The following is a 27,910-nucleotide window of genomic DNA, read 5'->3' on the forward strand; positions in this document are numbered from 1 at the left end:
TTCCATCTTCAACCACTCACTTTCCACTGGTTCCTTCCCCTCTGCCTTCAAACATGCCCATGTCTCTCCCATCCTAAAAAAACCCTCTCTTGACCCCACCTTACCTTCTAGTTATCACCCCATCTCCCTCCTACCATTCCTTTCCAAACTCCTTGAACGAGTCGTCTACATGTGCTGCCTCGAATTCCTCAACACCAACTCTCTCCTCGACCCCCTCCAGTCTGGCTTCCGTCCCCTACGTTCCACGGAAACTACCCTCTGAAAGGTCACCACTGACCTCCTGCTTGCCAAATCCAACGGCTCCTACTCTATCCTAATCCTCCTCGACCTCTCAGCTGCCTTCGACACTGTGGACCACCCCCTTCTCCTCAACACGCTATCCAACCTTGGCTTCACAGACTCCGTCCTCTCCTGGTTCTCCTCTTATCTCTCCGTTCGTTCATTCTCAGTCTCTTTTACAGGCTCCTCCTCCCCCTCCCATCCCCTTACTGTGGGGGTTCCTCAAGGTTCAGTTCTTGGTCCCCTTCTGTTCTCGATCTACACTCACTCCCTTGGTGAACTCATTCGCTCCCATGGCTTCAACTATCATCTCTACGCTGATGACACCCAAATCTACATCTCTGCCCCTGCTCTCTCCCCCTCCCTCCAGGCTCGCATCTCCTCCTGCCTTCAGGACATCTCCATCTGGATGTCTGCCCGCCACCTAAAACTCAACATGTCGAAGACTGAACTCCTTGTCTTCCCTCCCAAACCCTGCCCTCTCCCTGACTTTCCCATCACTGTTGACGGCGCTACCATCCTTCCCAACTCACAAGCTAGAAACCTTGGTGTCATCCTCGACTCCGCTCTCTCATTCACCCCTCACATCTAAGCCGTCACTAAAACCTGCCGGTCTCAGCTCCACAACATTGCCAAGATCTGCCCTTTCCTCTCCATCCAAACCGCTACCCTGCTCGTTCAAACTCTCATCCTATCCCGTCTGGGCTACTGTATCAGCCTCCTCTCCGATCTCCCATCCTCTTGTCTCTCCCCACTTCAATCCATACTTCACGCCGCTGCCCGGATTGTCTTTGTCCAGAAATGCTCTGGGCATGTTACTCCCCTCCTCAAAAATCTCCAGTGGCTACCAATCAACCTACGCATCAGGCAGAAACTCCTCACCCTCGGCTTCAAGGCTCTCCATCACCTCTCCCCCTCCTACCTCACCTCCCTTCTCTCCTTCTCCAGCCCAGCCCGCACCCCCTGCTCCTCTGCCGCTAATCTCCTCACTGTGCCTCGTTCTCGCCTGTCCCACCGTCGACCCCCGGCCCACGTCATCCCCCTGGCCTGGAATGCCCTCCCTCTGCCCATCCGCCAAACTAGCTCTCTTCCTCCCTTCAAGGCCCTACTGAGAGCTCACCTCCTCCAGGAGGCCTTCCCAGACTGAGCCCCTTCCTTCCTCTCCCCCTCCTCCCCCCCTCCATCCCCCCCACCTTACCTCCTTCCCTTCCCCACAGCACCTGTATATATGTATATATGTTTGTACGTATTTATTACTCTATTTATTTTACTTGTACATATCTATTCTATTTATTTTATTTTGTTAATATGTTTTGTTTTGTTCTCTGTCTCCCCCCTCTAGACTGTGAGCCCACTGTTGGGTAGGGACTGTCTCTATATGTTGCCAACTTGTACTTCCCAAGCACTTGGTACAGTGCTCTGCACACAGTAAGCGCTCAATAAATGCGATTGATTGATTGATAGTAGACCTGAGCCCCCAGCTACTTTTGGAGATAAGGGTTTTAACTGTTGAATCCTGAGCTATAGGCATGCCACAGAGTTTAGTCTCCCTCTTGTGCATGTCTTGCTTGCTTGCTGGGCGCACTTTGCAAAGGAAACTTTTTCAGGACAAATTATTTCAAGCTACCTTCCTTGGGTTTCTTACATCTGTAACTCAAAAGTATAGTGCCAATGCCAAGGCATACATACCTTCAAGATCCTCAGGTACTCCTTGCATTAATGTCTAGTCGTGGATGGGATCTCATTTGTGCCTCAGCCTCTCTCACTGGTTAAAAATGTAAGCCCCCTGCAATGAAGAATTTCCACTTGAGAGCACTTAAGTTGGGGTGGCAGCATTTCAGCCACATTGCATTCCAGCACACGTGTCCCTCCAGAAAGTGATCTCGGAAGTGTTAATATACTGCTGATTTAACTCCACTGGCTTTCAGTTTTCCTTTAGGAGAGACACCTCAGTAGATGTGTGAATGACAATAGAATTGTTTCTCAATTAGCCATCTCTGTTCAGCCAGCCAAAGTGGATAACAGCATAGAATTCTCCGGTTCATATTAGGCATGTGCTTTTTAATGTGTCTTTCCCTAATTGTGAACCATATGTTGTCCACATGCCCTTACCATGCAGGTCAAAGCTTTTCATTAAGTTACATATTACAGTTAAATAGGTCATAAAACTGAAAATGGGCATCTTCTGGACAGTATAATGGGAAGGGTCTGGGTTAACTTAACCCCAAAACATCAGAAGTGAATTCCAAGGTCAGGGTTAATTTATGGTTGTCTGCAAGTGCACTTAACAAGACCCCCAAACAGCTTCAGCTGTGACACAGGAAGATTCTTCAATGGGGGAGTCCACTCATTGCATAGACTTCTGCCAGAGGTGCCCAAAAGAATGACAAGTAGGGGTCCCAGAAGTGGTGGGGCTTTTGTTATATTTGCCATTTGAAGGTTACATTTTTTTTTAAATCAAAAAATATACTGAATTCTTATGACCCTGAGTTGTAAATTCAGTTCCCTTAATTGCCCAATGTGGATGAGCAAAGTTTAACCAACTAATTGATCTGGCCCTTAATGGGAGCTCTCTGACAAGCGTGCACACACACAAGCGCACACACACACACCCCACCCCCAATTGTGAAACTTACACATGGTGGGGCTCGTATGTTTTCTTTTGTAAGAGTCAGAAAAAGATGGTAGACAGTCCAAGGCAGTAAGTATTCTGGCTGAATTTCCACTTTTCCCTTTAGAAATGGGCTTCTCGCGAAAATGTTCACCCTTTGTCCACTGTTGAGAACTGTAGCCAAAATAAAGATTGTGGTTCCTGATAAATCCTTTCACCTCAAACATCACTCAGCCTGTTTCTTTGGAAAAAGCATGAAAAAGGCATTTCACCATAGACATGATTTGGGGAGAATTCTTTAAGTGGTTTTTTGTCTCGCTTATTAAAAAGTTCATTCCTGTCATGAGGTAAAAACATTATTAAGTTTTCACTATAACAGATTTGTAGAGGCTTTGGATGCTCCATTGCTGCACATTTGGGCAAGTGCCATTTGCATGTATGTCAGGACTAGAGGGTTTTGCATATTAAATATGCACCCTTCCATTTGGTCAAGGGCAACTGGGAATCAGACAGTTCAAATTGTCTTTCCCTGGCCTTGACTGGCTGAGTGTTGGGGTCCTCTTTCCAGAGTTTCTGGGGTTCCACTGGGTATGCAGTCCCCATCACACTGAAACACAGAACAAAGAGCCAATAGTAATATAATAATAAATAAAAAAAGTAATATGATAAGTATGGTTTTTGTTAAGCATTTGCTGTGTGCCCAACACTGAACTGAGGGCTTGGGTAGATACAGGATAATCAAGCTGGACACTGTCAATGTCCCAGATTGCCGCAGAGTTTCAATGGGAGGGAGAACAAGGTTTTGGATTCCCACTTAACAGATGAGTAAACAGAGGCTCAGAAGAGACATTACATAGCAGACAAGGTTCTACAGCAGGCAGGGGCAAGAGTTGGTTTTAGAACTCAGATAACCTGACTCCCAGACTTGTACTCTTTTCACTAGATTTCCTGCTGAATATCCTTCCTGCTGCCTTGACCAAAGGAAATATTTGTGTGTGTGTGTGTGTGTGTGTGTGTGTGTGTGTGTGTGTGTGTTGAAGAGAATGTAGGAGAGTGTGTGCGAGAGTATGTCTTTGTTTTTTCTTTCCTTTCTATCTCTTTCTTGCCTTTTCTCAACCTTATCTCCCTCCTATAGGAATCATTCAATCTAATGTTATATATTTCTGTATATATGTATATCTGTTTGTATGTATTTGTTACTCTATTTTATTTGTACATATTTATTCTATTTATTTTATTTTGTTAATATGTTTTGTTCTCTGTCTCTCCCTTCTAGACTGTGAGCCCACTGTTGGGTAGGGACCATCTCGATATGTTGCCAACTTGTACTTCCCAAGCGCTTAGTACAGTACTCTGCACACAGTAAGTGCTCAATAAATACGATTGAATGAATGAATTGAATATATATGCATTTAATTAATATTTCTATTTAATACATTTTTTTGTTCCTTTCAATAATAGTGTATTAGTTTAATTATTTTGCAAAGAACATATTAGAAGTGTGGCCCACAAACAGTTGTAAAACTGTACAGTGGCCATTCTGTAGGAAGGAATTTGACTCCTTTCTTCTAGTGTCAAAATAGTTACAAACGGTGAAGATTATATACGAAAAACTATTTCCTCCCTAAAACTTTTCCAGAAAGAAGTCTGTCCTAACTCCCAGGTCAGCATATTTGTACCACCTAAGCACCAAATACTTCAGCCCCCAGAACATATATACTTGATTACTTCCTCCTCTTTGTAATTTACTTTAGCATGTCTGTGCTACTATACTGTAAGCTCCTTGAGGGCAGACATCATGTCACTAACTATTGTACCCTTCCTAGGTTTCCAACAAGTATGATTGATGGGTTGGAATACGCTAAATGAAAAAGAGAAGCAGCATGGCCTAGTGGAAACAGTATGGACCTAATCCTAATCTAATCCTGGCTCTGCCATTTGTCTGCTAGGTGACCTTGGGCAAGTCATTTAACTTCCCTGTGCCTCAGTTTTCTCATCTGTAAAATGGGGATTAAATCCTACTCTCTCCTACCTACACTGTGAGCCCCGTGCAGGACAGGGACTGTATCCAAACTGATAACCCATATCGACCCCAGAATTCAGAACAGTGCTTGGCACTTAAATAAGCACTTAACAAATACCATAATTATGATTAATTATCATTAAATAAAATGATTTCGGCAAAAACGAGCCATTCATGACAGTGAATTTCTTTCAATCAGTCGTATTTATCGAGTGCTTACTATGTACAGAGCACTGTACTGCGCACTTGGAGGAGTACAATACACCAGAGTTGGTAGTCATGTTCCAGGCCCTCATTGAGTTTACACCCATTGCCCTTTTTGGAAGATTATTTTAATTGCTGATTTAAATATCTAAGTGAAAATTTAGGTTTTGCGATTCCCACCTGCCTCTCCACCTGGTAGGGGGCAGAGCCGTAGAAACAACCCTGTCCGGTGGAATGATGGAGCACTGGAATGTTGCCAAAACCTTGGCCGAATTTCGGCTTCTTCCAAGTGGCAACTTGACCCTCCTCTCTCCGTCTTTCTCTCTTGCCTCCTGCTCAACCCTCTTCTCCGGTGAGGAGTCAGCGGGAAGGAAGGAGGGAGGACAGGAAGGCCTGTGCTTTTGTCGGTCGGAGTTAGGCCAAAGAAGAGGAGAAATGGGGGTAAAGGGGAGAGGAGTTCATAGCCATGAGATACCGGCGGCACCTGCCAGAGGGGAGGAGGCAGGACTGAGTGGAGCTGTCAGGCAGCTGTTTCTCACTGTAAGCGGCAGGGAGTGGAGGAAGCACCTTCCCCAGAGTAGCTCCTGGAGCCTTGCCAGGGGCTGCCTCCTCCTTCCCCCGCTGTTGGCAGCTGTGGCTTCTGCTCCTCTCCCTTTCTCAGACGGTGGCAGCGGCATGACGCTGTTCTCGTCCCCCCCTCCCACACACGTGTCTCAGGGAGATGGAGGCGGGGGCTTGGAAACATACAAATCTGATCTAAATTTAAACACTTCATTTTAATAGAAGAAAGAGGTCCATGATTAGGTGTTTACAACACTTAATCTTTAACAATTAAACAGCGGTGTGGGTGGGGTAAAAAATAGCAATGCCCACACTGTAGGTTTTGAGAAAAACAGGAAACTAGTCTTTTTTAACCAGTGATGCCCAGAACTGGTTATTGCACAAAGGTTTGTTTTTTCTAATGCATTGTGGTCACCGCAGCTGGGACAAAAGTAGATTCCTGGATGTTTTGATGGATTCCTGTGGATTTCTTTAGTTGACAAACCTATAGACGAGTGAGCATAATTATCAGTATGAATGTGCTCATTATGGCTGTATGATGCTAGGAAAACAATCTGCCCAAGTATTTACTGCCAATAGGTGGGTATTTGATAGGAGAATCTGGAGACTGTTCCATTATTTCCCCAGGTGGAAAATGACAAGGGCCTAGGCTAGTGCTGAACAATTGTAGGTTGTAGAAAGACCTTTATTATTTTTATCTTCATTTTGATAATACTCATGATTTTGGCAGTTCACAGTTTTCTTGGCAGGGGTGGTAGAAATTTTCTGATTCGACCCATTTACACAAATTCCATTGAGCATATTTACTAAAGCACCTTCATGGTGTTAACACTCACATTAGCTTTACACTTGATTATGGTGAAATCATGATTAAATTCATGCTGTTGACTGCTTTTGAGGTCACGGTGACAGTAGTAATGCTTTTCTATTACTTGAGAAGCAGTGTGGCAATGGAAAGAGCACAAAACTGGGAGTCAGAAGGCCTGAATTCTAATCCCAGATCCGCCACTTACCTGCTCTGTGACTTTGGACAGGTCGCTTAACTTCTCTCTTCCACAGTTTCTTCCTCGAAAAAGTGGGGATTTTTCCAAGGAACTGTGGACAGCAACTGTGTCCAGCCTGCCTATCTTGTATCTACAGGGCTTAGCACAGTGTGTGGAATATAGTAAGTACTTAACAAAATAGGGCTTGTCGGTTCTGATTATGCTATATCTACTCCAGAATTTAGTATGTTGCTTGGCACATAGTAAGGGTTTAGCTACCACAATTATTATTATTAATTATTATTGTCTCCCCCCGGCCCCCACATACACACACCCTCATCAGTACAAGGGAAATGAGGGCATAGGGAATGGTTGGGATGCTCCCCATTGATAGTCTACTTTTCTTTGTTCTCTACCACTCAGTGAAATCAGTTAATAACTAGAACAATAACCAAATGGAGATCACTCCCTCCTCCCATTATCAGCAACCCCTTCTCCTACTGGGTACCTCTTTGAAGGTCCCAGTGAGTATATTTGAATGCTCCTTTTGTAGATTGTAATGCAGTCAGTGGGGTTCCTCTGAAGAAGCTGTTCCAAATGGATGCCCCCTCTCCCTGAGGCCACTGGACCAAAGTACCAAAGAGCTGGGTGAAAAAGGCAATCAGGTTTTGAGTGTTCTACAGCATAATTCGAATTTGGTTATAAAATTCATTTTTTGGTAAGGTAACCAAGCTTTTGGGGTATACCCGGAAGCTTAATTGCTTGACTGCTTATATTCATTCTGATCTCTTCAATAAGTAAATTATTCCCATCATGCTATTGTTAGGCTTATTTTCAGCATCTCTCTATCCAACTGCAGAGAAACTGTAACGAAGGCAAGAGCAGCCTCTCCAAATACTTGCTTTTATTGATTTTTTGCAATACAGTAGCCATGTTGCAGTTATTAGCAATAGAGGTTAACTTTACATCAGTGTTTTTAGTACCACCTTGAAAGAGAAGTACAGTGTTCATTTTCTTCAGGCAATGTCAGAAACACAATGAATCAATCAATCAGTGGTATTTATTGAATCCTTACTAGTACAGAGCTCTTGATAAGATATTATCTGATAACACGAATAATAAATAAATGAGAATCATTGGGGCCTAATGTATAGAACATGAATCTGGGAGTCAGAAGTACCTGGCTTCTAATCCCAGCTCCTTCACTTGTCTGCTGTGTGACTTGGGCAGGTCACTTAATGCCTCTGTGCCTCAGTTACCTCATCTGTAAAATGAGCCCAATGTGCAACATGGACTGTGTCCAACCTGATTAAGCTTGTATCTACCCCAGCACGTAGAACAGTGCCTGGAGCATAGTTAGCAATTAACAAATACCATAAGAAAAAATGAGAATTTTCCCTTTTTAGGAAAACTCAGCAAGCAGGTGAATGGGGGCTCAGCTTTGCCCCTTAGTGTCTCTTTCTGCCTTTGCAAAATTGGATGGCAGAAATTGACACCAACTACCTCACCAGGATGTGGTAAAGATTAATGAGATTATGTGTGTCGGATGCTGTGGAATCCAAATGACAGGTGTTTCATAAGTACTGTCTTACTGAAAAACATTTTCCATCTGAGGATCTCAAAGAACTTTAGAGACAAATATTTCAACTCTCAGGGGACAGAGAAGGTTGGTGATATTCCGGAAGAGTAAGACTTTGATGAGTAACCCAGTTTTTTAGTTTTTTTGTCTATTTTTGCTTAACTCTGTTTTTACAGCCAGGCTTTAAACTCTTGGGTTAAGAAACTCAGAACGTAGGTACATGAAGTTTCCATGTTTGGTAAAACATTTCAATTATTTTAGAAGGATATGGACATATTGTCATTATATTTATACACAATATCTAACCATGGCATTTGGACATTTGGTGGAAAAATTAGATAAAAGCTCCCCCTGCTCAATCCTGTTTGTTTAGTGGTCCCAGGAGGTGATTGTATCTTGGCTGCTTGGAAAAGGCCCCAAACCTTTTTGGGGCATACTTTAACAGACACCTCTATGTAGACATGGATGTTGCTTTCTAGCCTCAGTGAAGTGGACATGGTGGACATCAAAACCAAAATAACCATCTTCCCATTTGCTATGACACTCAAATATGCCCCTTTCTCAGTTTATGATAATATTGATTATTAGGACATTTCCAAAAGTTACAAAAAAGCATACAGACATTTAAAATGACAATTGTTAACTTTTTTTGGAGTGAGGTGGAATCTGGTTGTTGACATAATGGATGATGTGTAACTTTAGCTTCCAAAGATTTTTGTACCATCAAATATTTTCCAGTGGAGAAAAAGCTACCATTTCTGGTGATTTCCTTTTCAGGGTTAGGAGACATTGGATGAAGGAATTGTGATACTTGGGCATCCTCCACTCCTGCTTGGTTCTCTCCTGTTGTCACATCATCTTAGTCTTCATTTTCTTGTCATATGATCAGGGAGTGGATGTCAACTTCTTGATAGGTGATAAAGAAGACCAGGATTGGCCCCCAAAGGTACTGACAAGAATAGCAGCAGTGATTCAGAGCTAGGACCTCTGGAAAATATGTATTGCTTCCAATATCTCCCAATCATCTATCAGAATATATCTTGGGCTAGTGTAAGATGGCAGTAGAATCAGTCAATCTATGGTATATATTGAGTGCTTACTATGTGCAGAGCACTGTACTAAGGACTTGGGAGAGAACAAGACAACGGAATTAGGGACTTGTTCCCTGCCCATAATGAGCTTACAGTCTATGGAACATTCCGAGCTCTGGTTAAGGCATTATTATAGAAAGTGACAATTCCTTATTAAGGTTTCAACTTTCAGAATGATGTTTCAGAATGTTACACATTGAGGTAGAAAATTCAGTTTTGAACGTAGTACCGTCATCCCCTGGTTTGTGACCACCCTGATAACCTTAGCATCCCAATGATGTCTGCTGTAATATTAGCTGATTTACCTCAGCATTCATATGTCTGACCTCAGTGTTATGTTCAATCCCTGCAGATGTGTAAATTCCTTCTACTCCCACCCAGGCCTCCCATCCCCCTGCACGCCAGACTTTTTCTTTCTGTGTTTGAACTTTAATTATAGCCACAGCTGTTGTTGTGGACGTCACCACTACCACTTCCCCTTCCACCCATTACCCCTGGCTTGTGTTTCCACCTCCCTACCCCAAAGAAAATAGGGATGGGGTCATCTGGTACTGGATGGGGGAGTGGCAGTGATGGTAGAGATTTGGAAGGGATGGGAGAGTCTCGCCTCCTCATTCTCCCGCAATCCATACCTGTCCAGTTCTTGTGGCTTTGATTTGTGGGGAGGCTGGACTGCAAGCAGACAAAGGGTGGGTGGGTGTGACCGTTCCTATAGCAGCAGTGTTGCAGTGATGAAAGGTTAAATAACACAAAAATACTGCAGGTGCTCAGAGTAGCTAGGACTAGGGCGGTGGAGTGGAGCTGAGGTACAGCATTAAGCCAATAGAAACAGGATCGGCCGGGAGGGATTTATGGTGAAATTTTTATTTAACTGCATTTATCCGTGGTACTTGGATGCCATTTTGGACTAGTTCCGAAACAGACCCTCACTAATTCCATATGAATCTATGGGAAAACACGATCCCTTGCACAAGCACTCACAGAACATTTACATTTTTGAGGACCTTAATCTGGTTGTATCATGGGGTGTGCTGTAGTACTTTCAAAATATACATATATTGTGAAGTAAGCTAAGTTCATGTCCTCTGGCAAAAGATCTACAGTACTACAACCATATATTTTGGGCTACATGTAACTTTATATTCTAATTTTCAACTTAACTTCATAATTTAAAAATCAGTGGTTAATGCTTTTCAGCTAAAATGCTCTTTGTCAATCAACTGAATTTCCCAGGTCCTCAATTTAATGCATATATTTTCCCTCTAAGTCTTGTATCTGAAACGGTTTTGTTGGAAGTCGCTGGAAAAAGAAGACCCAGATATTACAGTTAAAAAACCATCTTAGATGTAGGAGGACATCTGGGACTTGTTTGGGGACATTTGGGACACCTGGGACCCTCTTTTGTCAGGAAATGTCTCCCAGTGTTTGTAAACTACCATGCTAAGAAAAGCAGCATGCTGTGGAATCTGACAAATTGTAGAAAGTTCATGAGAGAATAACCAGTAGTTGGGAAAAGACACTGAGAAAGGAAATATTCTGCTGGAAGCAAAATGGGTGAGGGGAGGTAGCTGTCTTCAAATATGCAGAGGTGTATACCTCAGAGTTCTGGGACTATTTTTATTTATCTATAAAGATGAATGAAGGACTTCAAACTCCATTAGGGAGGATCGTCGTTAATTACAAAATAAAATCAGATACATTTACTAGTCAATCTAATTGTTAGTGTTTTTTCTTACTACATAAAGTAACATTGCCAAGCATGGGGATGTTCAAGGATAAAATAGGCAAGACAACTTAAAAATGATAACCAATTCAGCTCTGCTCTATTGTAGGGTGATGATAAATGACGGAGGCGTGGGCTTTGTAATCCCAATTTAGCAATTTTTCTCCTTTTCTGTAATTTCAGTTGAATTTCATTGCCTACTAAGGATCAAGCAAGTTATTCCTCTGTGCTTATGGAACAAATCTATGCAGGATATAATGTAAGTTTGGTAGCCGAGGACTCATACTGAAACACCAGAAGGAATTCAACATTTTCTGCATAAATATACATTATTTATTTCAACATGCAAGAATGATAGCATAATTGCAACTATATTAATGACAGAAATTTCTAAATAGTGAATTCCAAAAATATTCTGGAGAATACATTAATAAGAATGAAGTCATATTTCGGTGACCATATTATCATGCCTCATCGGACTGCAGGGGTAACAAGTTATCAAGAACAAAAATGTCTTTTGCAAAATATAGTCATAAGTGCATGCCCTCCGAAACCAATCTAGGAGACCATGGCACTATAAAGTCCTCTAGGTGCATCTGGGTTACCTGAAGACCAAAAACCCCATTCAGTGTCAATGATGGGTAGAATAATACTCTTTTCTGGGATGGAAATTTTGGACTAGTAGGCAAATTGGAGAGTGATGATTCTCAGGGTAACTGTTAAAACATTCCATAATTATTGTGTAAGGAATTAGTTGACTGGCCTATCACTTCTGCCATATGATTTAGCCACAGCGTTTAGTCAGTGAGGAATCAAAGATGTCTTCAGTGCTTTGAAATATATTTACCCCTTCTCTGGTTTTGCAGTGATGGCCTCTGACTGGCATGCCTATATTCCAGTATGTGTGTGTCTTTGCTGGGTTTATTCTGGAACTGGAAACTGGATAACTTATTTTACCACAATAGTTGCATTTCTCTTGACCTAAGAAGCCCTTGGCCTCCCAGCAGTGGACAGGTCCTTTTATTTGAGATTTTTGGGAGCTTATTGAGCCAGTCTAATTTTCCTAGACTGGAATGTTCCCTAAGATGAATTCTGTCCAGCCCATTGGATGTTATATCCAGGACTTCAGTTTTCTTTTCAGTCTTCTTCAGTTTTAATCCCAAGCCTTCAAACTTCCTGTTCATGGAAACCATAGCAGCCTGGATGAGTTCCAGGCTGCCAGAAATATCTATCCTGTGCCTTATAAAGAAATTAGATAATGCTTGTTGGGGGCGAGGGGCTGAGGAGAGGAGGGGTGGTGAATGTGCATCTGGGCGTGAAGAAACCACAGTTCTGAGGCTTGCCAAACCAAGGTCAAGTTAAACCCAAGCTACGTGCCTTGTGAATGCAGTGTCAGATACCTTTCTAGTCCACACTTATTTAAGGGCAGATTAGAGTTGTTTTATAATTTCTGTCCTCTAATAAAAATCCTCACTGTGGATAATGATCCTATTCAAGACATAAAAGAATGGTGGAGAAAAACCTAAAGCATAAATGTAAAGGAGTATTGGGAAGGTGCTTTTGTAATCCCTTGATCCCCAATAATAAAAAAAATCACTTAGTTTCCAAAGAATTTTCACTGAATAAATGACCTTTGGTTTTTGGTCATCATTGCACAACATAAAATTCACCACACTGGAATAACTCAGCATGTTTCCTTTGGTGCCGTTACTGTTTCATGTTCACAAAGGGATTTACGCTAGTTAGAACTTAGAGCCTTTCAGAAAGAGAATTACTATTGAGCCTGAACCCTATTGCACAAAGGTGAGTTAATATTTTGCGGTTAGAGGGAAAAACAAACTCTTTCTTCAGGGTACCATTGGTAAATTATTACATTTTGGCCACCACTGATAATGAGGATAATGATGCTACTAGTAGTAATAATAAGTGTTATTGGTTAAGCATTTACTAATCTCCAAGGACTATACTAAGCTCCGGGGTATCTATTTCAGTTACAAGGTAATCAGGCTGGACACATAAGACTCCCAGAATGAAGGGATGGGAAAACAGGTACTGAATCCCTGTTTTATAGCTGAGGAAACTGAGGCAGAAAGTAGTTAAATGACATGCCCTAGATTATACAGCAGACAAGTGGCAGAGTTGGGATTAGAACCTGGGTCCCCAGATTCCCAGGCCTCTGTTCTTTTCACTACACCGCACTGCATCTCATTAATAGCACTAATTGCACTAAAAGCAGGACATGAATTGGAATTCCTGAGCCAGCTCCTAGAGAGAGGGTGGTGGTGATTGTGGTGGTGGTGATAATGGCTATCAATAGTGGAACATTTATGACATCAGGAGCATAATTTCACCAAAGATAGGTGTCATCCATCATCCATCCTAGCCAGCAAGAGGTTGGTTCAAGGACAGAGGTCTTTCTCATTTCAAAGGGAATTCCACATTTGGATCAGATCCTGACCAATCAATCAATCAGTCACTTCATTCACTGAAGTGACTTCATTGATTCAGTCGTATTTATTGAGTGTTTACTGTGTGCAGAGCACTGAATAAGAACTTGGGAAAGTACAATACAACAGAGTTGGTAGACTTGATCCCTGCTAATTAAAGGCATAATTTGATCCAATGAGATTTCTTGATTTATACTTTGATATTTTCAAATTTATTTTTATTTTGGATTTGTCTTGAATTCACCTGTTTCTTTTTTCCCTTTCAGAAGATTCATTTATGAAATTTTACTGGTGTTTTGCCATATTTTCCAATCCATTTCTTTAAAGGCCCACTGTTATGAACCCTGGACAGTTCAAAATAAGTTGTTGACATCCAATTTAGTTACCAACACTTTGGAAAATATGTGACAAACTAGAAAAATGCTATGAAATTCACCAGGGACCTGGGCAAGATACTACAAGTGCAGATAAAAAACCAAATCCAAATACAGCATGGGGAAAAACTGGCTGGATACAAACATGGTGGCAAAAGATCTGGCGTCATAACTGACCAAAAAGTGAATATGAATAAAAAATATGATAGCCAATAAATAGGAAATATGCCCCTAGAGTTATGACATGCAATAGAGTACTGGGTCTGTATTTACATTCATCATCATCAATCATCAATCGTATTTTTTGAGCGCTTACTGTGTGCAGAGCACTGTACTAAGTGCTTGGGAAGTACAAGTTGGCAACATATAGAGACAGTCCCTACCCAACAGTGGGCTCACAGTCTAAAAGTCTATATTACTAGACCTTTTAAAAAAAGGATATAGGGAACCATTCAATCAGTTAATGAATGGTATTTATTGAGTGTTTACTATGTGAAGTCTAAGCCCCCCTTTTCCTCTGCTTCCCCTCCCCTCCCCATTGCCTTGACTTGCTCCCTTTGCTCTACCCCCAGCTCCCTGCCCTAGAGCACTTGTGTATATATGTACATATTATAATTCTATTTATATTAATTATGTGTAAATATCTATAATTCTATTAATTTGTATTGATGCTTTTGATGCCTGTTTACTTGTTTTTATGTCTGTCTTCCCTCTTCTAGACTGTGAGCCTGTTGTTGGCAAGGATTGTTTCTATCGGTTGCTGAATTGTACTTTCCAAGCACTTAGTACAGTGCTCTGCACACAGTAAGTGCTCAATAAATACGATTGAATGAATGAAGTGAAGAGCACTGTACTGAGCATTTGGGACAGTACAATACAGTAGAGTTGGTAGACAAAATCTCTTCCCTCAAAGAGTTTGTGATCTGGTGGAGAGAAAAGTTCTAGAAAAGAGCAACACAAATGCTTAGAAAAGGAAGGGGTCTTGTGAGGACAGGTTAAAGGAATGGAGATTGTTTAGCTTCAGAAAGAAGTCATCAAGGGTTGGCAATAATTCTTTTGAAGTTTTTGACCACTTTTTACTGAGAGTCAGTTGTTGCAAGTAGACCAACATGGTGCACTGCAATGAGGAAAGAAGTGTGGCACTGTAGGAGCAGAAGCTCCATGAGGATCATAAAGAAGGAGGCCAGAGCAAAATCACTAGGCGCTGCAGGCAACAAGCTAAACACTCTGTTTGTGTAGAATGCTACCTGACTATGGGTCCCACATCAGCCTTTTCAGACACACACACACACACACACACACACACACACACATATCTGTGGGTGAAATTTTACTGTCTGTGGCAGCATCTTCAAATACTTATGGGGAGCATGCTGACCTATTGTTCTCCATGGACACTGTGGATTGAAAATAGGGAGTGGACTTAAGGCAGGAGAGTGTCAGTTGGACACGAGGGCCAACTTTTCTACTGAAAGATTGGATTAAGTTACTGAAGGAAATGGTCATGTTTCCATCCCTGGAGACCATTTAAGAAAAGACCAGTCAACCATCTCCAGTGGGTGATTTGCTCGTTCACCTGCCCAGAGTCCGGACTTTGGAAAAATGGTCTCTAGAGGTTCCTTTAAGGATTTTGATTTTATGATTCTACAGAAGTTTTTAAGAGGGGTAATGTGTAAGGCATTCTATTCTTGGGAAGAATAAAACTTATTTTGATCATCTTGTCCAAATATGTTGGGTATAAATGAGGTGGGAATTTTTATTATGCTTGCAGATGGCAGCATATTTTATTTTTGGACTTTGTAATTGAAAATCTGTCTCCAGAGACAATTTTTCATCTTGCTCCCTAGCCAGCAAGAGGTTGGTTCAAGGACGAAGGTCTTTCTCATTTCAAAGGGAATTCCAAATTTGAATCAGATCCTGTCCAGTCAATCAATCAGTGAATTGTATTTGTTGAAGCTTACTGTGTGCAGAGCACTGTACTAAGAGCTTGGGAGAGTACAGTGTAACAGAGTTGGTAAACACGTTCTATGCCTTAAACAAGCTTATAGTCTAGAGGGGGGAGACAGACACTAATATAAATAAATTATGGATATGTACTTAGGCAGCATGGCTTAGTGGAAAGAGCTCGGGCTTTGGAGTCATTGGTAAAGGGTTCGAATCCTGGCTCCCCCACTTGTCTGCTGTGTGTCTTTGGGCAAGTCACTTCACTTCTCTGTGCCTCAGTTCCCTCATCTGTCAAATGGGGACTAAGACTGTGAGCCCCACGTGGGACAACCTGATAACCTTCTATTTATCCCAGCACTTAGAACAGTGTGTGGCACATAGTAAGCGCTTAACAAATCCCATCATTATTATTATTATACATGCTGTGAGGCTGAGGGAGATGTGAATAAAGGGTACAGAAGAGAGTGGAAGTAAAGGAAATGAGGGCTTATTCAGGGAAGGCCTCTTGGAGGAGATGTGTCTTTAATAAGGTTTTGAATGTGGGGAGAGTGATCATCTGTCATTCAGTTATTCATTCAATCATATTTATTGAGCGCTTAATGGGAGCAGAGCACTGTACTAAGTGCTATGAAGGGGAAGGGAGCTCCAGGCCAGAGGATGTGGGCAGAGGGTCATTCATTCATTCATTCATTCAATCGTATTTATTGAGCGCTTACTGTGTGCAGAGCACTGTACTAAGCACTTAGGAAGTACAAGTTGGCAACATATAGAGACGGTTCCTACCCAACAACGGGCTCATAGTCTAGAAGGGGGAGACAGACAACAAAACAAAACATATTAACAAAATAAAATAAATAGAATGGTAAATATGTACAAGTAAAATAAATAGAGTAATAAATCTGTACAAACGTATATACAGGTGCTGTGGGGAGGGGACGGAGGTAGGGCGGGGGGGATGGGGAGTGGGAGAGGAAGGAGGGGGCTCAGTCTGGGAAGGCCTCCTGGAAGAGGTGAGCTCTCAGTAGGACTTTGAAGGGAGGAAGAGAGCTAGCTTGGCAGATGTGCGGAGGGAGGACATTCCAGGCCAGGGGGAGGACGTGAGCCGGGGGTCGATGGCGGGACAGGCGAGAACGAGGCACTGTGAGGAGGTTAGCGGCAGAGGGTCGGTGGAGAGATAGACAAGATTGTGGTACAGCGATTAAGTTGGCAATAGAGTAATGAAGAGTGCAGGCTGAATTGCAGTAGGAAATCAGGATGGTATGGTATGTGAGGACAAGATGAATGACTGCTTTAAAGCAGATGGTAAGGAGTTTCTGTTTGATGCAGGAGTGGATGGGCAATCATTGAGAAGTGAGGAAACAGGCTGAATGTTTTTGTAGAAAAACGATTAGAGCAGCAGTGTGAAATATGGACTGGTGTGGGGAGAGATAGGAGGCAGGGAGGTCAGCAAGGAGACTGATGCACTAGTCAAGGTGGGACAAGATAAGTATTGGATTAAGGTGGAAACAGTTTGGATGGAGAGGAAAGGGTGGATCTTTGCTATCTTGTGAAGGTTGAATCAACAGGATTTAGTGACATTGAATATGTGGGTCTAATGAGAGAGATGAGTTGAGGATAACACCAAGGTTACAGGCTTGTGAGACAGGGAGAATGGTGTTGCTGTCTACAGTGCTGTCTGAGGAGAGACAGTAACCCTATTTTAGACACTAAGAATGATGACCATTTATGATCAGGCTAAATTGTCTTAAATTCAAATTCATAAATTCAGTGGTTCCATCCCTAAAGAGGAAGTCTTTCTCTCCAAAAGACTATATTTGTTCATGCTATTGAGGTTGAAAAGGGAGTCTGAAAAGGACTCTGTGAATGTTTAATGGTAGTACATGACTCAGTGTAAATCCACTGATTGATAGGTCTTTAAGACTAGATTCCCCTATTCATTCACCGTGTAGATTGAGTAGCACTGAAAACATTATTACACCTGGATGCCAAGAGACCTTAAACCTGAATTAGTGTGATTGACTCTTTCTATACATGTGAGTACCATTATTTAGATGTCCAGGTGTACCTGTAGCTTACAGATGATCTTTATCTCTGCCTTTTTTTGTTTAAGGAAATTTGATTTATATCCTAATTTATCCAAAATTCAAGCCTTGCTGGATAATCTAATACTCTGATTCTCCTATTGGTTCTTTGCCATCTCCTGTTGTACCTCTTTGCTACATAAATGTTGTCGTCGAACGATAACACCTTCATTCATTTTGTGATTAGCCCACATACATGGGAAAGCAGTGGGTCTAAGTGGAGTGTTTTACTCTCTAAATACATATGAAGCTTTTAAATTGGCATATAATGACACTGTAGCAAGGTTTGGATTTTGTTCACAAAGAACGAGGTACATTTTTCTAACCAACGAATCAATCAATCAATCAGTTGTATTTATTGAGCGCTTACTGTGTGCAGAGCACTGTACTAAGCGCTTGGGAAGTACAAGTTGGCAACATATAGAGACAGTCCCTACCCAACAGTGGGCTCACAGTCTAAAAGGGGGAGACAGAGAACAAAACCAAACATACTAACAGAATAAAATGAATAGAATAGATATGTACAAGTAAAATAAATAAATAAATAAATAGAGTAATAAATATGTACAAACATATATACATATATACAGGTGCTGTGGGGAAGGGAAGGAGGTAAGATGGGGGGAATGGAGAGGGCGAGAAGCTCTGCACTTTATTGTTTCTTTGCTCTGCTAAGGGACACACGGTCTGAGAAAAGTGTCCTGCATTCTTAAGCTGCCGAGTCGTTTCCAACCCATAGTGACACCTTGGACACAGCTCTCGCAGAACGCCCTGCTCTCCATCTGCAATCATTCTGGAAGTGTATCCATAGAGTTTTCTTGGTAAAAATATGGAAATGGTTTACCATTGCCACCTTCTGTGCAGTAAACTTGAGTCTCCTCCGTCGACTCATTCCCATGCCACTGGTGCCCAGCATGGGTGATTTTTGACTTTTAGCAGATTGCCTTCCACTCCGTAGCCACTGCCCAATTAGGAATGGAATGGGTAGGCCTCTGCTTGACTCTCCCTCCCATAGCCGAGACTGGTAGAGTACTGGAAACTCTCCAGGTGTGACCCTGAGAGGGGGATCTGGCACTCTAGGGATGATTTAATCTCCACCAGAGCTGCATCCTAGTTAGGGTGTGTAGTTGGTATGAGCAGAGATTAGGGAAAAGTGTGGTGCCGTATTGGGTTTTGGGGTTGAGAAGCAGCGTGGCTCGGTGGAAAGAGCATAGGCTTTGGAGTCAGAGGTCATGGGTTCAAATCCTGGTTCTGCCAATTGTCAGCTGTGTGACTTTGGGCAATTTACTTAGCTTCTCTGTGCCTCAGTTACCTCATCTGGAAAATGGGGATTAAGAGTGTGAGCCCCCTGTGGGACAACCTGATCACCTTGTAACCTCCCCAGTGCTTAGAACAGTGCTTTGCACATAGTAAGCGCTTAATAAATGCCATTATTATTATTATTATTATTATAGGAACTCTTTTCAGTAGGGTGGGTTTTTGATGTGTGATAACTTTCTAAACTGGGCATAATTTTTTCTAATATGGGATGATCTCTTTATTTTTAAACTTTGGAAAAAAACCCTTTGTATCTTGCTATGAAATGAAGATGGAGAAAGCAAGAAATAGGGGGAGACAAGGAAGGAGACATGGGCACACAGATGGACAAGCTACACCAGCTTAGTAATTCAGTCTGGGTTGTATTTGGATGGTAGAATGTTTGGGAGCCCCAGGTGCATTTTTGCTGCATCAGGTGTCTTGGGACTAGGCCTGATAATGCTATGAGGCCCTTTCCAGCTCTCAGACACTGATTAAATGTTGAACCATCAACATTCCAGATTTCTCTGCTTTTCAGAGTTCCCTGCTTTTAACAGAAGCAGCGTGGCGTAGAAAGAGAAGTAGTATGGCATGATGGATGGAGCATGGGCCTCAGAGCCAGAAGGCCATGGGTTCTAATCCTGATTCTGCCACTTGTCTGCTGTGTGATCTTGGGCAAGTCACTTAACTTCTCTGTGCCTCAATTACCTCATCTGTAAAATGGGGATTGAGACTGTGAGCCCCAGGTGGGAGCAGAAACTGTGTCCAACACAATTGGCTTGTATCCACCCCAGCACTGAGTACAATGCCTGGCACATAGTAAGTGCTTAACAAATACCATAATTATTGTTATTATTAATTATTATTAAAAGATTATGAAGATGTGAACTAATTGTTAGATAATAGTCTAGCCAAAGCTCTAAGGGTATTCCATTGGGTGAAACATTTTGAATGATCATTTTGTTTACAAGGGAAGCAGTGCAGTGTAGTGGAAAGAGCACGGGCCTGCAAATCAGAGGATCTGGATTCTAATCCAGGTTCTGTCACATGCCCGCTGTTAAGTGACTTTTCTGTGCCTTGGATACCTCATCTGTAAAATGGGGATTAAATCCTTCTCCCTGATACCTAGACTGTGAGCCGCAAGTGAGACAGGGATTGTTCCCAGCCTGATAAACTTGTATCAACCTCAGCGCTTAGAACAGGGCTTGGCATATAGTAAGTGCTCAACAGCAGCATGGCTTAGTGAAAAGAGCATGAGCTTGGGAGTCAGAGGACATGGGTTCTAATCCTGGCTCCGCAACTTGTCTGCCGTGTGACCTTGGGGAAGCCATTTAACTTTTCTGTGCCTCAGTTACCTCATCTGTAAAATGGGGATTCACTATGAGCCCCATGTGGGACAACCTGATTACCTTGTATCTACCTTGGCACTTAGAACAGTGCTTGACACATAATAAGTGCTTAACAAATATAATAATAATAATAATAATAAGTAACATTATTATTAGTAGTAGTACTAAAGGATATTAGGATGAAACGGACATTAAAATAATGCAGTATGAATTAACACTATGAGAGATTCTGATTGTGCACATTATTAAAAGTCTCCAAAAAAGAAAGCTTGTGGGTCCACACTCCAGTGCTTCTTTGTGCCAGTACAGTTATTCATTCATTCATTCAATCATATTTATTGAGCACTTACTGTGTGCAGAACATTGTACCAAGTGCTTGGAAAGTACAAATCGGCAACATATAGAGACGGTCCCTACCCAACAACGGGCTCACAGTCTAAAAGGGGGAGACAGACAACAAAACAAAACAATTAGGTATCAGTACTATCAGAATAAATAGAATTATAGCTATATACACATCATTAATAAAATAGAGTAATGAATATGTACAAATAAAATAAATAGAGTAATATTTAGTTAGATAACAGTAGAATGTATACTACTTCCCTACAAATTTAAAATGCCTTGGACCAGAGCACAGTTTAGGAAGTAAGATTTATAGCATTCAGATGTACCTGATACAAGCTCCTGGTCTGGTGAAACAAGGCACTAAATTGTCTTTATTTAAGGGACTTTAATGCTTTCTGTTAAGAAATGGTGGTAGAGTCAAAAGAAGTTGTGTAGATATGTGACTACTCAATAGATTGTAAGTCCTTTGAAGTCAGGGACCACATCTTTTGCTTCTGGTGTTATCTTCTAACCATTTGAAGCAGCGTGGTCTAGTTCATTCATTCATTCAATCAATCGTATTTATTGAGCGCTTACTGTGTGCAGAGCACTGTACTAAGCGCTTGGGAAGTACAAGTTGGCAACATATAGAGACGGTCCCTACTCAGCAGCAGGCTCACAGTCTAGAAGGGGGAGACAGACAACAAAACAAAACATATTAACAAAATAAAATAAATAGAATAAATATGTACAAGTAAAATAAATAGAGTAATAAATACGTACAAACATATATTCATATATACAGGTGCTGTGGGGAGGGGAAGGAGGTAAGGCTTGGGGGATGGGGATGGGGAGGAGGGGGAGAGGAAGGAGGGGGCTCAGTCTGGGAAGTCTAGTGGCAGGAGCCCGGGCTTGGGAGTCAGAGGTTGTGGGTTCTAATCCCGGCTGCGCCACTTATCAGCTATGTGACTTTGGGTAAGTCACTTAACTTCTCTGTGCCTCAGTTACCTCATCTGTCAAATGGGGCTTAAGACTGTGAGCCTCACATGGGACAACCTGAATACCATGTATCTACCCCAGTGCTTAGAACAGTGCTTTGCACTTAGTAAACACTTAACAAATACCTTCATTATTCTTATTATTCTTTTTCTTATTATTATTATTACTACACAGTGAGTACCATAGCTGTCCTTCGGATTTGAGAGTGATTCCCCCGATTGTGAGGTTTTTAATCTGTGTTTATGGGTGTGGCTCCAAAGGCTAATAGGCAGCTGACAGTCTCTTCTCCACAGTGTGAATGGAAAGGTTACCCTTTCTGTGTAGCTGCATTCCTTTTCCTGCAGTGACTGTTGCCATTTTTGACGTTGACTACTCGTATCATATTCTTCTCCACGTCTCTGGCCTAAAAGAGTAACCACATGACTGCTACATGCCAGGCTGGTTCATCTACTACTACTTTTTCCCAGCTGTCTGTAGCTATGCCACATTGCTTTAGGTTATGTTTCACTTAGTCTGCAAGCATTTTCCTGCCCTTCTTATTTCTGGGGCTTTCCACTCCAGCACACTGTCAAGCAGCTGTCTGGGGAGCCTGTTTTCATCCCGCCACATACCACTCAACGAAGGGGTGTTACAACAAGCATTGTTTCAGTCCTGGTGGGTGGACTGGGTTGCAAGGCCTCTCTCTTGTGATCCTTTCATGCCATTTGCTATTGATGAATTTTATAGAAAACACAGAGGGAACCATTCAAGAAATTGGATAGGATATCTGTGTTGGGGAGGTTACAAGGTGATCAGGTTGTCCCCCGGAGGGCTCACAGTCTTAATCCCCATTTTACAGATGAGGGAACTGAGGCAACGAAAAATGAAGTGACTTGCCCAAAGTCACACAGCTGACAATTGGCGGAGCCGGGATTTGAACCCATGACCACTGACTCCAAAGCCTGTGCTCTTTCCACTGAGCCACGCTGCTTATATTGTACTCTCCCAAGTGCTTAGTACAGTGCTCTGCACACAGTAAGCACACTCAATAAATACAAATGCCTGACTGGCTGACTGACTGACTTCTCAGTCTACCAGTCTGCTCCCTTGTTCTGAGTAGTGCCCTGGTGGAGATGCTGCTGCACTTGGTACATGGTCTGGGGCTACCAGAGGAGGAGAGCAGACAAGCTAGTCCCACCTATCATCTTCAGTGGTATTTACTGAGCGCTTATTGTGTGCAGACCACGGTACTAAGTGCTCGGGACAGTACAATGCAGCAGAGACAAATTCCCTCACTATTCCAGGCAGGGCATAGCAAGGGTGGAAAGCAGGGAGGGATGTGGTGAGGAGATAGATGGAAGAGAGTGAGATAGGAATACTTGTGATACTTGTTAAGCGCTTACTATATGACAAGCAATGTATATTAATCAGGATGGATAGAGTTCTCACCCCACATGGGACACACAGTAAATGTGAGAGGGAGAACAGGTGTTTCTTCTCCATTGTACAGATGCGGGAACTGAGGCACAGAGAAGTTAAGAGACTTAAGGTCACACAACAGGCAAGTGAAGCAGTGTTGCCTAGTGGAAAGATTATGGGCCTGGGTGTCACAGGACCTGGGTTCAAATTCCAGCTCCACCACTTGTTTGCTGTGTGACCTTGGGCAAATAACTGAACTTCTCTGTGCCTCAGATACCTTGCCTGTAACATGGGTCTTAAAACTGTGAGCACAATGTGAGACATGGAGTGGGGCCAATCTGATCAGTTTGTATCTCCCCCTGCACTTAGTACAGTGCCTGGCACATACGAAGCATTTAGCAAGTACCATTATTACTATTTTATTATCATTATTATTATTAGCTATACCTTGAGGGTAGTCAGCTTTTTCTTGTTTTTGTAGTGCTAGCAACTCTTCCCCCTCAACCCCAGAAGTGGCTCCACAGGAGGCTGCTCTCCTAGTTCCCCACCTGGCCTCCAGCTTGATTCCTCCCTTGAGGGCTGGAGGTTGTTGCTGGGGGAAAGGGAGGGAGACAGGGCCCCAGGGCTTTACAGCAGCTGTAGGAGTAGCAACTGTACCAGAAAGGGGAGACCCAGAGTGAAGGAGGGAGAGAAGGGAGACAGGAAGGGAGTGCGGGAAGAGAGGCAAAGTAAGGAAGTGAGGGAAGTCCTGCTTTCAGGAAATGGGCCTTGGACTCCCCTTTTCCATTACTTCCCCAGGTAACACCTTCTAATCATTCTGCTAAAAATTTTTTTTTAACTCTTATCCCTGTTTTATAACTGGCATTAGCCATTCTTTGTTTTAAAAAAATGTGCCAAGTGTTGGGGTAGATATAAGATAATCAGGTTGGGCTTGGTTCATGTCTCATTTGGGCTCACAGTCTTAATCCCCTTTTTACAGATGAGGTAACTGAGACACCGAGAAGTTAAGTGACTTGCCCAAGCTCACACAGCAGACAAGTGATGGAACCAGGATTAGAACCCAGGTCCTCTGAACTCCCAGGCACATGGTTTTTCCACTAGACCACTCTGTTTTTTCTTTCTTTAAAGTTATCATTTTCTGATTTTTTCAGAAGTCACTAAAACCCTATTGATCAATATGTCCAAAAACATCCCCTGTGAGGTCTTGATTGTCAGTAGTTTACAGAAGAATTAGTTGAACACAAATGCAGAAAAAGTTGCTATCTGATGCCACAAATCCTGTAAACTCATCGTGGGCAGGGAATATAATAATGATAATAATAATAATGATAATAATAATAATGGTATTTGTTAAGTACTTACTATGTGTCAAACACTGTTCTAAGTGCTGGGGTAGATGTAAGGTAATCAGGTAGTCCCATGTAGGGCTCACAATCTTGACACCCATTTTACAGATGAAGTAACTGAGGCCCAGAGAAGTTAAGCGACTTGTCCATAGTCACATAGCTGATAAGTGGCAGAGACGGGATTAGAACCCACGACCTCTGACTCCCAAGCCTGTGCTCTTTCCACTAAGCTACACTGCCTCTTGTATGTCTTCCAACTCTGTTATATTGCTGTAATTCACTCTCCCAAGCACTTAGTAGTGTTCTGTAAAGTAAGCACTCGATAAATACACTTGATTTTTTGATTGTTGCCATTTCCTAAAACCTTATGCCAAGAAATTTAGAATATATACAGAGATATAGTCTCTCTCTCTCTCTCTCTCAATGTATATATATATACATATATATACATATATATATACATATATATATATTCCTATATATGTGTGTGTGTGTATATATATATATGCCCTGCCTGGAATGTGTATATATATACATTCAGAGAGAGAAAGAGAGAGCAACTATTATGTCTGTATATATTGTAAATTGTATATATCGGTCACTTCTCCCCAACCACTGTCCTTAATTCATATTTGAGGAGAGAAGGATTATCTCATAGCATTTCTTCTCACAAAAGGTATGTTTTTAAAAAATGGGAACAAAATGGCTTTGAAGCCGGTGTTGGAGCTCGTGCGATGATTCAGACACTGAAAATAACACTCCACTTCATGCACTCAACTCGGACTCTGTGCTTTGGCATCCCCCCCTGGATTAGCAAAGGAGTTGAAGTCATACCTCCCCCAGCATGCTATTAAGGGTGACATGCCATTCTATGACAAATTACTGGCTTAACTGAGCATGTGCTACTAGAAAAATGTTATTGGCCTGCCCTCCATCCACTCAGAAGCTCCTCCAAGGAAATCCACAAGACTCTGCGTGTTCTAATAAAGCTTTTCCATGATTCCCCCTCCCATACTTGCACCCAAGCATGTCAGTAATATAAATTTTCAGGCTTCCAGTTGTTGTGTCAAAAGGAACAATTGTAGTAGTTATCAATCAACCAATCATATTTATTGAGAGCACTTACTGTGTTGTAGAGGACTGTACTAGTAACTTGGGAGAATACAATATAACAAAGTTGGTAGACATGTTCCCTGCCCACAAGGAGCTTACAGTCATACATCTTGTTTGTTAAAGCTCTTATTAAGTGCTTGACATTGTATTAAGCACTGGGGTAGATTCATGATGTGTATATCTGGCCGAGAGTACTTAAAATATATTCTAGGCCGTAAGCCTGATGTAGGCAGGTAATGGGTGTGTCAACCTTGTTATATGGTACTATCCCAAGCACTTAGCATGGTGCTCTGCACACAGTAATCACTCAGTAAATATGTTTGATTGATTATATGGTTGCCTGGTCCCGTTGGACACAGTCCCTGTCCCTCCTAGGGCTTACAGTTAAGTAGGAGAGAGAACATTAGGAGAATCATAAGAATATATTTGGGGCTTTGACCTAAGGCTGTGACTCATTATATAGAGGATAGCATGGTTATTTGAGGATGAATCTTTTTTATTTTCCTGTAGCAGGATCTAGACACAGTTTTATTCAATATGCCGTAAAAGGAAAGTGGGACAGAGCAATAGAAGGAATCCCAGATTAGAGTGGCTTCTAACTCCTTTGAGCTACCATTACAGGAAGTGCATGGATTGCTGTGAACTTTCTAGGGTTGATCCTCCTGAGTCCCGGCTTTTAAGGCTAGCGATAATGACTTGGTTATGTCTCCGTCTCATGAAGTTATGCTTCATATACAAGGTCAAACTTTCTAAACCAGTCCTAAGCCATGACCTGTCAAATAAATGTAACAGCCAAGAACTGATGAATGTGTAAAGCGGCCTCTGCTCAGCTGAACTGACAGATTTCTAACATAATATTCGCATTGAAACATCGTAGTTTGCATTTAAATGGTCATAATTACTCTATAGAGTTAATGCCCCATTAAGATGAATGGATGAATAGCCCGGCTCACTTAATACTGTTGTTTCAGACAGTCTGTCTGCCGGCAGAGGGCAAGGGTGCATCGGTTTACAATATGCCTTTGCTAGCTTGGAGGTTTAAAGAAAAATTCCCCCCTCATCCCACCTCCCAGCCCCCCTCCCTATTCCCTCCTTCCCTCCTCCCCCTCCAGGTCCCCTCCCTCCCTCCTGCATAACCTAGATCACCTCCCTCCAGAGGAAATGAAACCATAGCCCCAGTGGAACAGGGTAGAAATCTCCGGGAAGACCTCCCCAGCGTTTGGAATTTACAGACTTTTCCACGTCCCAGCTTTCTATTGTCCTCAGGCAATGAACTCCCCTGCTGGTATTGTGCATCTTTGGCCAACTGCCAACCTTCTGGGGCAAGTTTGCTTTTATGTGTGGTTCAAGCTGTCCTCTGTTGCCGTTGCTTTGGCACGGGCTTACACTCAGGCAGAGTACCAGCAGGGATGTCCTTTCTTGTGATATATAGTTCAACAGTCCAAATAATTGTCAGAGCTTTGAAAGACCCCTGCTGCAGTGAGACCATGCCTGTCAGCCCCAAGTATCTGCTGCGCTCTGCTCCTGCTGGTCCCGTCTTTCCCGCCCCCCAACTCCCACCTCCCTCATACCCTGTCCAAGTCTCCATTTGTCTGTCTGTCTTTCTCTCTCTACCCGCCTCCCTCCCCTCCACCCCACATAGGTGTCTGCAAGTACAGTAAATAGGTTTGTGTGGCAGGGCTGTCGCACAGGCGAGGAGCTTCCTGCCAAATGGAAGACACTGAGTCTTCTCACCGGCCTGCCAGTTGGAAGGATTTGTCTTTGCATGGCCCCCTGGCACTTGCTAAACAGGTTGAGCGGCTTTCACTGGGGACCCTGTCACCCTTCACGTGGACTAGGACAGGGAGTCTGGTTTTAGAAAGGACGCAGATCTCAGCTGGGGAAATCTAAACTGGACTGCTATTTTTCTGAGGTTACAGCTCTGTAGTTAGGGGGATGCACCATTACTAATTCAGTTGTGGTAGACTGCAAATGCAGTTTTCTGTGAAGCGCAAAAGCAGTTGGCCCCATAGATTGACAGGACAAGACCCAGGGGAAATTAAGAAAGGGACTTGGAGGATTTATCAAATGTGATAGCTGGGCAGAAAGATTTTGGAACTACTGAGTCTGCCCCCTCTTCGCTACCAATGCTTAAATAAGACCACAGAACAATATTAAGAGGGAGCAACAGTATTATGACAGT

General features: G+C 42.5%; 1 protein-coding gene across 6 annotated transcripts in view; it reads left to right on the forward strand.

Moving 5' to 3' along the window:
* The window catches only part of HIVEP2 (HIVEP zinc finger 2), a 253,631-nt gene that overhangs the window by 118,730 nt on the left and 106,991 nt on the right, over positions 1–27,910 (forward strand). The window contains exon 3 of one of the 6 annotated variants that reach the window (XM_038741911.1): positions 11,238–11,313. The exons of the other annotated variants lie outside the window; for them this stretch is intronic. The gene's annotated coding sequence lies outside the window, so the exon portion shown is untranslated. The remainder of the gene's footprint in view (positions 1–11,237; positions 11,314–27,910) is intronic. 6 annotated transcript variants of the gene reach the window in all.

This window comes from Tachyglossus aculeatus, chromosome 2 (genome assembly GCF_015852505.1).
Source record: "Tachyglossus aculeatus isolate mTacAcu1 chromosome 2, mTacAcu1.pri, whole genome shotgun sequence".
NCBI classification, from domain to species: Eukaryota; Metazoa; Chordata; class Mammalia; order Monotremata; family Tachyglossidae; genus Tachyglossus; species Tachyglossus aculeatus.